This window comes from Drosophila santomea, chromosome 2L, assembly GCF_016746245.2.
Source record: "Drosophila santomea strain STO CAGO 1482 chromosome 2L, Prin_Dsan_1.1, whole genome shotgun sequence".
In the NCBI taxonomy this organism is placed as follows: Eukaryota; Metazoa; Arthropoda; class Insecta; order Diptera; family Drosophilidae; genus Drosophila; species Drosophila santomea.
The window spans coordinates 3,258,342-3,270,498 of record NC_053016.2 but is presented as its reverse complement, the minus strand read 5'-3'; the positions used below and the strand labels follow the sequence as shown (position 1 = coordinate 3,270,498).

Sequence of the window (12,157 nt, the reverse complement as noted above, 5' to 3'; positions counted from 1 at the left end):
ATTCGGACTAACAGTGCGTATGAATAATTGAATATTCCTTGTTTTTGCTCTCCGTTTTTTGCCAGTTGTTTGATTAATTGTGCACACGTCGCGTGTGCTCTCGTGCTGGGTAAAAAACGAGATGGCTCCATCATACTTTAAGGCCGGGACAGCAGATGAATACAATTGCATTTTGACCGCAGTGCGACAGCTTCTGACCTAAAAAAGAAAGCGATTGGCAGGTGCGCAAAACGAATGTTAAGGCTCAAAGGCAACGAAATACAAAACTGTACACAATATTGTGTAAACATGGCTTTTTACAAAAATAGTACGATTAATGTCTGGAAATGGCTACTTAGAAAAAGTACATGGAATAAAATTGATGGAGAAATCCTTTTAAAAAATGGAGAAAGTGCTATCAGGACTACATCGATTTCTTTTGGTAACAGTTTTCAAAACATGTAACTCAGCCAATGCGAGACACCCCAAGAAAGGGTAGATGAACTTAAGACCTCCCACTGGAAGATGCAACTACCACAACATCGATTTGCATTCGGCTCGTAAAGGTAAATTTCGGTTCAACTTTCTGTCGGCGAATGGAAAATGCAATCGACAAGCGTTTTGAAAGGCAAGAAACTGCTTTTGTGAGCAGTCAAAAGGCAGCAATAAAATTACTTGCGTCACACAACGAGCTGGGATTTGAAATCGAATTGCACGCAGAGATAAAAAAATGCCAGGAACACACACTATTATATAGAACGTACATATGAGCGTGCTGGAGATTGCGAATGTAAAGTCCTGATTAAAGAATTTTGCTTTCAGCTCTATTTGCATTTGCTGGCCAATCTGCTGAAGAATGGAATTAGAGAATCTTTTGGATCCCGGCATTTCCTGCAGCTAAATTCCAGTGATTTGTTATATAATACGGGTAGCATTTTCTTTTTAAAAAGTTTTTACAATTTTTACCAGGATTACAGTAAATTTCTACCATTCTTACCGAGTATTTCGAAATATATTCATGGAATAGAAATCAGGCATAATCATTTGAAGTTGTAGAAGCATCTAGCATTGCAATTCATTTCAGGACGTACGAAATTTATTAAAAATATAACTAAACAAATAGGTATACATTTTATAAAATAAAAAAATCTTTTTATCACTAGCAGAGCAAGGTTTCGATCCTCGGACCTCTGGGTTATGGGCCCAGCACGCTTCCACTGCGCCACTCTGCTTGTTGGAAATGATTGATATTATATACATTATCTTTATTATCTTATCTATATTATCTTATATTTATCTTTTATTTATCTAGTTAACATTTCAGACCCAAGCAAATCAAACCTCTTTAGCACTTCTTTTCTTAGAGGCTCTTTGGACTCCGATTACTTGCAGTACTCTTCAAGTGATACATATATCTTGACTCCATTATTTCTGAAATCCTGCCATACTCTATTAAAATCAAGCTGTAATAAACTATTTTTATGTCTGCATAAAATGTAGCTCCCATTTTAAAGTACTCAACACTGAAAGTGCAGCTATAAAAACAAGTCTTTTTATGACATGCGAAAACGGAAATGAGAATTGTAATAATTTCAAAGTAATAAGATTTCGGATACATGAAGAGTTTATCTTTAACAAATTTATATTAGTCCTTCAGCATTAAATGAATGCTTCTTGAAAAAATGAGCTAGAGTGCCTTTTTATAAAAAAGTACCAAGCAAAGCAGCTAGGAATAATTTTTTTAAGTTTTAATGATGTACCGGAAGTGCGGTCGAAAGCAATAAATATAGGCAATTTTCTGCTGATTGCATTGCATTTGGAAAATTAAATCATAAAAATGCAAATTAGTGCTGCTAAGGCTATAAACGGAAATCTCGTGCTTCTTGAAATAAACAATGGGGCATAAAAGTTAAGTGAAGGATTTTTGAATAATCTATTTCCCATAAAACGAACGCATATCAGAAATGTTTATTGAAACACAAAGTTATTGCCTACTTTAGATAATTGATTACTTCAGATAATGACATTCAAGCTACCCAGCTGCCCACTAGTTAATCATCTTCATAATCAGTTTATTGTGTGTGGCTCATTAATTAAAAAACAAAAACTTGCGCATTTCCCTAGCCACTGAGTATGTCAAAGCGAGAGTGATTGAAAAAGTTTTCCTCTTTCTTATTTTCTTAGTTTCTTTTCAACGGAAAATGAGGAAGCTAAGTTTTTATTCTCTTTAGTAATCGATTAAACTTTTAGTTGTTGATAAATTTAAATGGGGTTTCAGTGTGAAGCAGTGACAACTGTTTTGTATATATAGATATTCTATTTGTAATATTATAATTGGAACAAAGAGTCCGGTTTAATTGCTAAATGGATTACATTGCCACAAGGACACCTACAAATTGAACTAACTAGCAGTAATTGCTGTAACTTATAGAGCACGAATTGTTGAACTTACAATAAAATCCTTTAAGCACCAAACAAATTTAATGTGCTGAAACATTTTGCCATTTTTGCGACAAATGCATGTCTAAACCAAGCTTGTTGCCAAGTTGAGGCCGTGGTAATTTCATTTTCTATTCAGACACGCACTGACATATTAAATTTCAGAGCCTGCCGCATAAGTGGGTCCTCACTTAGTTTCACTCCGAGGGCAATGAAAAAGTTTCGCCTAGAAAGTGCGGCGGTTCGTCAATGTTTCGCATGAAGGTTGTGTGCCTGACAGAGTCATTACCAGCCATATATATACATACATATATATAGTTTATATGTGCGAAGTGACACATTTCAGCACACAACACACTTGTGCACTTAGGCGCTGATAGTAATTTGCTCATAATTTTCAATTATAAACTTGTGGCGACAACGACTTAATTGTTGAGTGTGGCAAGCTGGTTGATGGAGCGAAATGGTTTGATCCAAAAAGAATCTATCAAGTTTTCAAGTTAGCTGGAAAGCTATTTTGCCCAATAATTAGCAACAGGTTTCCCTGCTAAGAGACCCAGTGAATCTGTGACAAGTTCCACACAATGCGTAAACAAATAAAAGACTGTGTCCCCATGCAACATGTTGCAGCGAACGTGTTGCACGGTTGGGAGAGGTCTTTCAATCTTTTCCTTGGATAAATTTCCCTTCTGCGAAACATTATGTTAGCCGACAAATCGTTAGTTGCCAGAATTAGTGTTAAACGAATGCTCTAAGCAAACGGTTCACTGAGGTTGTACATTTTTATAAACATCGCTTGAAGTGTTAGCAAAACACGAAATGATTTAATTTTTCTACACTTAATATTAAGCTGGTTCTTTTTTCGATTTTGTATAAGTCACAAAAATTGATGTAGCGAAACAATAGGGCTTAAAATTTGAACAATCAAAGAAATTTTAAAGGTTTAAGGACAGACATACCTTTCACTAGACCGTCATAAATGCTAAAACCCATAATTTTAGTAAGAGTGATTTCAAAATTTCTGCTCCTGAAATAAGGTTCTTAAGTACTTACCATCAGCTCCTTTGGATTATCACTGAATCTATAGATTATTTAATAATAAATGAGCTGGCAAACTCGCCATTAATTTGGAAATCTTCACAGGAATTCAAATGAATTTATTTTATACTTATCAAGGAATGCATGCAATTATCACCTAATTTATAGCCAAGGAATCCAAATATTCTCCACCTTGGGTAACTAATTTGAGATTTTATGTTGCTTCCGAAAAAGCGAAAACTGGAGTCAAAGCGGCTTAAAGTATCAGCCATCATCAATCCGCATCGCTAGACAAATGGAATATTTGCATTTCGATTTAGAAACGTTGCCAAAAAGCAGCTGAAAGCTTTGCAAATATTTTGTAAAAAGCGGAATTAAAATGCTGAATGGCAGACATTTTGTTTAAAATCAGTTAACCTCTTTTTTAAGAAATATTTTGACTTAATAGCGACTACAAATGTGCTAAAAAGTTTAAATCTAAGAAGATTTTTGTCCTTTGAAAAGGCGAAAACCGCTAAACTTCAAACGGCAATTGAAATTGGCAATAGCAAAGGCTAGAGCAAAATAAAACCCCAATTGATTTAAAATCCAGCTAATAAAACTGCAACAAAGGCGAAGCAAAGTGAAAGCAAACAAGTTGCACGCCGATAAAATCAAACGAAAATGGGGGAAAAATTTTAAATAAATTCGCGATGAGGTGTGGGTTAGGGTTCATTGGAAAAGCACGCGGAAAAACAATAAGAAACCGAAAGCTGCAAATATAAAATCTAAAATTGACCATAAACCCAACGGTGGCCCAGAAATGAAGATAAGCGGCGAACGCGAAAAGGAAAACACCAAATTGATATACGCTCCCTTTTGTTTTTGGGTCCTTGGATGCTCCTTTTTGCCAGGACGATCCGTAATTTGCTGGGTGGATTTTTGGGGTGATGGCAGTGCCATCATAATAATTTAAAGTGGAACTGATAATCTTTGGCAGGCTAAAGTGTCCTTGGCTGGCAGGAAAAGTCGAAAAGGTGGCTTCGAACTGAAGGCAAAAGTGCTTAAATAAAGCCGTTTTTGTTGTGTTCGCTTTTGCGAGTATCTCAGTCAACTTTTGCTTTTTGGCAGGCAAAAATGTTTGCCAGCATTTTACAGAGACAAGACGCATGTCATTCTGCTGATGCTCAAGCTGTTGGCATTCCGGGAACAACATAAGTTTAGTTTATTATCAGTTTTATGCTAATCGATTTGAAGACACTTGCCACAGCTGTCACCGTTGGCTCAAGTTGCAAATTTCAAGACATTTATATGTATTGCTAAAAAGTTTTATCAAGGTATCGGAAAGTAAGCTACTTTAAAATAAATGGAACTGATATTTACTGCCTGTTTTTATAAACCTTTGTTAAAGATGTAGAGATTCTTTTAAATAAACACAAAAAGAGCTTGTTTCAAACTAGAAATATGAGCAGCGCTTGTTTTCAAATTGTGCAACTGGAAGAATTTAATAACCATACTGAAAGGGCGAATTGTGTAGCAAAACCAATTTACATGAAGCCATAACAATCCAGCTCATAACTCAAAAATGTTAGCAATCAACAATGCCCTCATATCTATTATTTTCTTGATGCACACACAATTTCGCAGCCAAAATTCAAATGAGAGATTGCAACTAAAAGGGGGCGGAAGTTTTGTGTGCCACCTACTCACACAAATGCACAAACAATCGCATTTGGGCCTTGGTAATGCATTTACAGATGAGTCGGTAACTAAAACTGGTCGAGTTTGCATGGCAAAGAAAGCAATCGAATAATATGGGCTAATGCGGGGCATTCAGAAAAGGGTTTCAATTAAAGACAATCAAGCAGCTGTTTTATTGCTAACCAATCATAATGATTGTAAATGATTTGATTTAGTTTTATAATTCCCTGCAAACAAAATGTATATATATAAAAGTAAGCTAACCAATCTTGCATGTTTTGTTCAAAAATACTCGCAGTGGAATCTATTGTGAACTCTGGAATTTTCTATTTATTCACAGATGTCCGAAAAAGTACAAAACAGGAAAAAATGCCTGGAAAAACAAGCTGTGTAGTCTGCACCCTTTTTATCAAGTCAAATATGCAAATGAGCTTGCCAAATGTGCTTAACTCAAGTGGGAACATATGCGAGTTTTGGGCGGTCAGTTTCTTGCCACTTTTTTGTTTCGCCTGACAAATCTGATTATGTTATTTAGATTAGCCGCAGAAGTCGGCTGTCAGTTTGCAGTAAACCTTTTTTTTTTTGTAGTCGCCTTCCTGCCACATGGGGTAATCATAAATTATTACGTAACGTGCCACTTCTCCTAGAGACACACACAGCAACACACACAACGCACCAGCAGAGTGACCCAAATTGGGTGAATTTCAGTGAGCTTTCGGCTGTCAGATCAAAAGGGGAATGGTTTCAATTGATGCTCACCTGCCTGCTTTTTGCCCGGGGCGTTGATTGCGAATCTTCAAGTGGGTTTGACAGCAGCCCCCCCCCCCCCTATTCTTGTATCCTTGAATCCTTGTATCCAGACAGGACATGAGCAGCGGAGCAGGAGAGAGACCGAGGAGTTGCTCCAAAAAAGCAGAAGACGCCGTGCAAACACGCAGGGAGCTAACAGAAAATTGGATTTTATGCTTATTTACATTTGCCGCTTGCCAGCAGGTGGGATATCTACCAAAAAGAGGTTACAATGCGGATGCGGATGCGGATGCGAATGCGGATGCGTGGAACATATCCCCTCTGTTTGATATATGCACATATATTCATCCGCACCAGACTTGAAAGTGAGCCATAAAAAGTAGGCAACTTTCCGCTTTCCGTATCGGATCCATTAAAGCCAACTGTTGCTGGCCATATTATGTGAAATTTATACGCGCTTGCATCACGATTAAACTTTCATCGAGCGACGATTTTTACAATGATTTTTAAGCAGCAAGCTGTTGCCCACCTCGCGCCACTGTTGAAAGTGGATTTCAGTTTTTTTTTAATTAATAATAAATGTTTTTTCGCAATTCACTCAGGCGCTTGAAGGTAACGCATATCAATAGTATGAAAAGGTGTTGCAGTAAAGGGATTTTGAAATTCAGTTGGGCACGCTTTTGCAGATTGCCTTTTCCTTTGGCTCCCTTGGCTAAATTACCAAAGATTTTATCGATCCAAGCATACGAAATGTTGCGTCATCGTGAAGGTCGTCGTCGCAGCAGGAAAACTTATTTATCTTTCGCTTACAAATTTATACACTGCTATTGAGCAGGACCAAGTGGCCCCTGGGGGATAATAATAATGATAGCAGGCGGCCGCTTGAACGCTCGAACGCTCGAACGCTCGAACGGGGCGTATGAGTAATTTATGGCAAGCAATTGACTTGTTGACATGACCGTGGGCGTATATACATATATGCATTCCAAGTTAAGATTGCAGATAGTCCCAGAGCACTCATAATCTTCGCAGGAAAAAAGAAGGCCGCGCACAAAAGAGCCACAAATCCCTGGTAATCTTCAGCGTAATTGACATCTGATTGAAGAAGCATCTGGCTGCTTGCCAGGTCCGCATACGTGCCACCTGGCTAATCACACAGCCAGCCACGACAGGTGTAGATAGATAGGGATGTGTAGATGTGGTAGTACGGAGGAGCAGGGACTGGGACCACGGACAGGTGATGAGCTCGGTGCGGCCCGCCGCGGCAACTGAAATCCACGCGAAAGCCAACACCTTGTCACCTGGCGGCACCGCACACAAAAACCCATGGATGCCACCCATAATACACCCTGCGTCCTACATCCTACATTCCACATCCCTTATCCTACATCCCACAGCCCCTATCCGCACATCAAAAGGACTCGGACGTGATATGTGCTTGTATAACTCGGATATCGGGCAACGCAGATGAAAAAGGAGCGCGGTCAGCGGGATCATGCAGCTCCAGAGATAAAGGCTGCAGAATCTGACGGATGCTACCTTTGGATTACCAGTATGCATTTTATATTTTATATATATATTTTATAACATACTATTTTCCACTGTAAGCACACAACATTTGTATTCCCATTTCTGTGTTGCGGAAGGCAAAAGCCTCTGTGCTCCAAATTCGAGCTGCTCGATTCTATTGAATGCCTAGGTAAACTCTGAATTTCCCCCCTAACCGGTCACCGTCTATTGATTAGCCGGAATTCTCGGGGCTGGGGCCAAAACAAATGCCACGTCCTCCAAGTGGCTGGCCAACATTGCAGGCAAACACACGAATAACAAAGCAATCTCTGGGCGAGTGAAGTGGAGTGGAGGGCAGCTCCAGTTGGTGTTGCAATCGCCCAAGAAGGATGTCCTTGGACAGCAGGCTCTGTTTGTGTTTCCCGAGCATTCAGGCCGGAAGTGGCTCCTGGACATTCAGAGCAGTGCCGAGAACATGAACACCGCCAATGTTGCAACATGGGCCCGCATCTATATCTATTCCCTCAAGCGGCTTTCACGCCCGGACTCCCAATGACCCCCTCGTCTTGCCACCACCGACGACGACGATGATGATGATGATGGTGATGGCGATGTCTCAGTTGCCTGTAATAAGGCCACAGATTTGCTATCAGTTTGCATCACGCTGCACTTGCCCCTGCTGCCGTAGATTATTGCCTATTTAAGACGATTTCCTGCTATCATCATCTGCTGCGGAGTTTTTCACGGATATGTTGGCACGTTATCATACACAATATATTATCATTTAATTACAGAAGGCAACAAAGGAATATGCCCTAATAGACCTCTGAGTGCCTTGCATTCTATACATAACGGAAATAGTGAAATTCTAAATGAATACCTAGGTAGTCTATAACTACATTCAAAAGGCTTTTAGGCCACAAGCTAGCTCGTGTACCACATTCAAAGATGTGCTACTAGCTTAATATCTTTTCCACAACTGAAACGATGAGTTAAGCTTTAAGGAATGGGTGTATTCCATTCAGCATTAGCAACGATTTCTCGTCGGAAAGCAAGGGATTTTCCGATGGCCAACTAACACTCCTTTGGAATGCATAGCCACAAGCCGTAAATCTGCGAGTCCCATTGAACCAGATGCATTAGACTGCATAAATATCTGCTGATGCGGACATAATTTCAGTCATGGGTCGCACTAAGTACTCGCACTGCCTGCGCATATATTGCTGTCAAACACTTTCGGCTTTTGGCTTCCGACCGAATACGCTTTTCCAGCTTTTCCGGCTTTTCCGCCCAGGCCCCGCCCCTTTATCTGCAAATGCGAAATTTGGCCATAAAGGGAAAATGCAGCCGAGGCACGCGGTTGCCTTTGAATGCTGTCTTCTTGCACACAAAAGCGGATGATGAAATTTTATTGTTTTAGCTGGTTGTCATGTTACGCAGAGATAACAAATTCGTTTACGATAATTCCAGTTAGTTTACAGCCAGGACATTCGAACGAGAGCATATCCTTTGTCTGACTGCAGATCGTTAGTGAGTTCTGTGCCATCCTTCGGCAAACTGCAATCGAGAAACCCCTGATTGCACTACTACCACTATCACATGGCTTAAAGCTTGATTTTCTGATTTCCCTGACAACGAAGTTAAATTCCGGCCGAGTTTTGCCTGCGACAATTGCTCACAAATTATACAAACATTTCGCTGCCTTTCACGTAGTTTGGCCATAAAATTTCAGTCAATTTAATTTCCAGCATTTGTTTTACATACATATTTATGTGTAGGCACGTGCCAGAACGTCCGCCTGTCTGTCTGCTCCACACTTTTGCTTGTCATCTGGCCGCAGGACGAAGGACGAAGGACGTGGGTAAGAAGTCCTTGTTTTGGGGGCGCAGTCAGTCAAGGGCGGCTCCCTGACCGCATTTGCTTCAGCTCGGGAATTTTCAGTCATGTTTTTTAGTGCAGAAATTAAAGCAAACATGGGCGAACTCATGTTGGGAATTGTAAGCAGAGGAAAATGGATATTTTCACAGTCAATGCACTGTCAAATAAATTATGTGTCTAAAAACTAATACAAATAATTTCGCAATTCTGTTTGTACTGCCACAAGCTTTTCAGTCCATTTCCAATGGCGCTGCTTCTAATAAACTAAAAATAAACCTAGGTTATAATGTGGCAATTACCCCGATATTTCTTTGATTCGAACATTGGCTGGCTGTTGGTGCAATCATGAAGCCGGAAGTTAGTTAGCCAACATTGGAGTTTATAAAATTACACATTGTTGACAGTGCGAACAAAGATGGCAGAAGAAGTCGTCGGAAGCGCGTGACTCGACTGGAAACTTGGCAGCAAACTAACCAACTAGTTCTGGGCTAATATGCAAAAGTCACACGATCCAGTCGGTGGACACGTACTAGGTCTATATAATATGTGTGTATGTACATACATTCCTGCTACATGCCATGTTTAACTCGGGATTCGCGCATGAATAAAGCCTGCTGCAATCGTAACCTCACCAGGTGGAAATGGAAATGGACTCGAGATGAAAGTGGAGATGAAAGTGGAGGTTGGGGTCAAGTTGAGGGCAAAATAAACTGTTGTTGAAATGAGAAATGCGGCTGCTGTTTGTTTTGTTAATGAAGTCGCTTGTGGCCCTTCAACTGCATGTTCTTTTGTTTGATTTCGAGAGAAGTTTCGGAAATTATTTGCTCAAACAACAAGGCATGTATAGCTTTTGGTTTTACGAATGGAACTGAACAGCAAAGCGAATGCCTCAAGCTCTGAAGCGATTTTACCTGAAATTTCATCATTTACATTTACCAAATGTTTTAAACTTTTATAAAGTTTACAGTCACTGGAGGCTGGACACGTACTTTATTGAAATCTGGGCCGCATTTTTCACCTGTCTTGTCATGATTTTGTCTGTTTCACTCTGAAAAGTTGTTTAGATTGTGCTTAAAAAACTTTAAAATTATATTATATTTTTAAATTTTAAGTTCCAGCCACTCAGCTATCATTGTTTAATGGAATTTTACCTTTTAACTGGACTAAGTGCATTTTTTTCTATGCCACGCAATTAAGTGATCAACGGAGTGCAGTAAAAGTAAAAGCAGCTGCAATTTAATCACTTAACTTAACACTTTGATTCACCTCTGCACCACTCCGGCATTATTTCAGTCGCAGACTTGACTCCTTTTCGCCTGCCTCTAAACAGCTGTCGCTAATTGAAACAAATGGAATAATGAAGGCAATAAAACAACCAACTTTGACTCGAATTGTTCATAAAACACCATGGCAAAGTTGCCCAGTCTTCGCATTCAACAATTCATTTCCGCTCCGTTGGCCGCCAGTGCAGAACTGAAAATGAAACCCAAGCCCGTGGCCAAACTCAGCCGCTTCCCTTCGGGGTTCTGCAGCTTGGAATCCTGGTTTCTGGCTCCGGAGTCCGGGGTCCTGGAAACCGAGTCCTTGGTCGTGGCGCACTTCTGCGGCCTGTTGTGAAGTATGCCAGGAGCCATAAAGCGCACAGCACGAGCTTTTCACTCTGACTCGCATATTTTTGCTGTTTTTTGTTTCATTATTGTCTTCGTTTTCAGCATAATTAAAAGCAATTTAGTGTAGCGCCGCCACTTCGGGACGAGCACATGGGACCACTTGTTGTTGCTGCCGGAGATGCCAGGATACGTCCACGTTCCGAAGTTCCGGGTTCCGTCCGTCAGGTTTTGGCCCTGAATCGTCCAAATAATTAGTCATAGGCAGGGGCCTTCATTAATTAACACGGCAACCTGTAAGCATATGAAATTAAAATGCAAACAAATACATTTTCATTACTGGCAACGTAAATTAAAGTGGATAAATGTTCTAGGCTGTAATATGTAACCTGAGTTCTTGTTGCTCCAAGAGGAGCAAAAAATTGGTGTATTTCATTATAATTACTAAGCATTAATATAATGTTTCCGTTAATAATCATATTTTTGAAATAAAATAAACATCCGTTTGCAATAGAAACATTCAGAAAATAATTTTCTACTAATGAACACTAATGAATAGGAGTTATAAAAAACCCATTAGGTGCAGCCACATAAATTTACCATATTTCATGCTATCTAATGGCATTACAATATTTGAAATAAACAATTAGAGGGAAGCAAACAAATGCAATTAAAGGGAAAATCATTTAATACGCCAAGCAGCAACAAACTTGCAAAATAATCTGAGTGCCATAAATTCTGACAGGCGCTTGCATAATGCCACACTTTACGGCAATTTTATGCATTTCATTTAAAGCGAAGGACATGGCAGTTTCCAGGTCGTATTTTCACCAAAGACCTTATCAATTGTTGGCCTACGAATGTTTATGCAGCCTTCAAGTGAGAGGGAGGTGGGGATTTGGGTTTAACTAATTTTGCAGGTGTGCAGATGACATTTCAATTGTGCCTCGGCTGCTGAGGGGCTAACCCTTGGGCTTGGGGTTTTGCGAGCTGAGCAAATACTGGGGCAGGGCATCCATAATTGTGCAACAACTGGGAGTCGCTTACTGGAATGAGGCCTGGGATCTGGGATATTTGCTTAAATGTCGCAATATCCTGCGCCACTCCAGCTGCATCCAGCTGCATCCTGCTCATCCGCCCGAGGGACCAGGGCAATGCGTGCCAGCCACGCAGATGAATTAAAAAGGCTGCAGCCCACAGAACGCCTCCTGTCCTCCTGACTATGTCCTGACTATTAAAAATGAATATTCCGAGGGGAGAATCGGGAGGCCAGACGA

At 40.2% G+C, this 12,157-nt stretch overlaps 1 non-coding gene across 1 annotated transcript; it reads right to left on the bottom strand.

Annotated features, from left to right (window-relative positions):
- Positions 1-1,139: 1,139 nt before the first annotated feature.
- Positions 1,140-1,211, bottom strand: Trnam-cau. Its single transcript has one exon. It is a non-coding gene; the product is annotated as a tRNA-Met (tRNA).
- Positions 1,212-12,157: the final 10,946 nt, after the last annotated feature.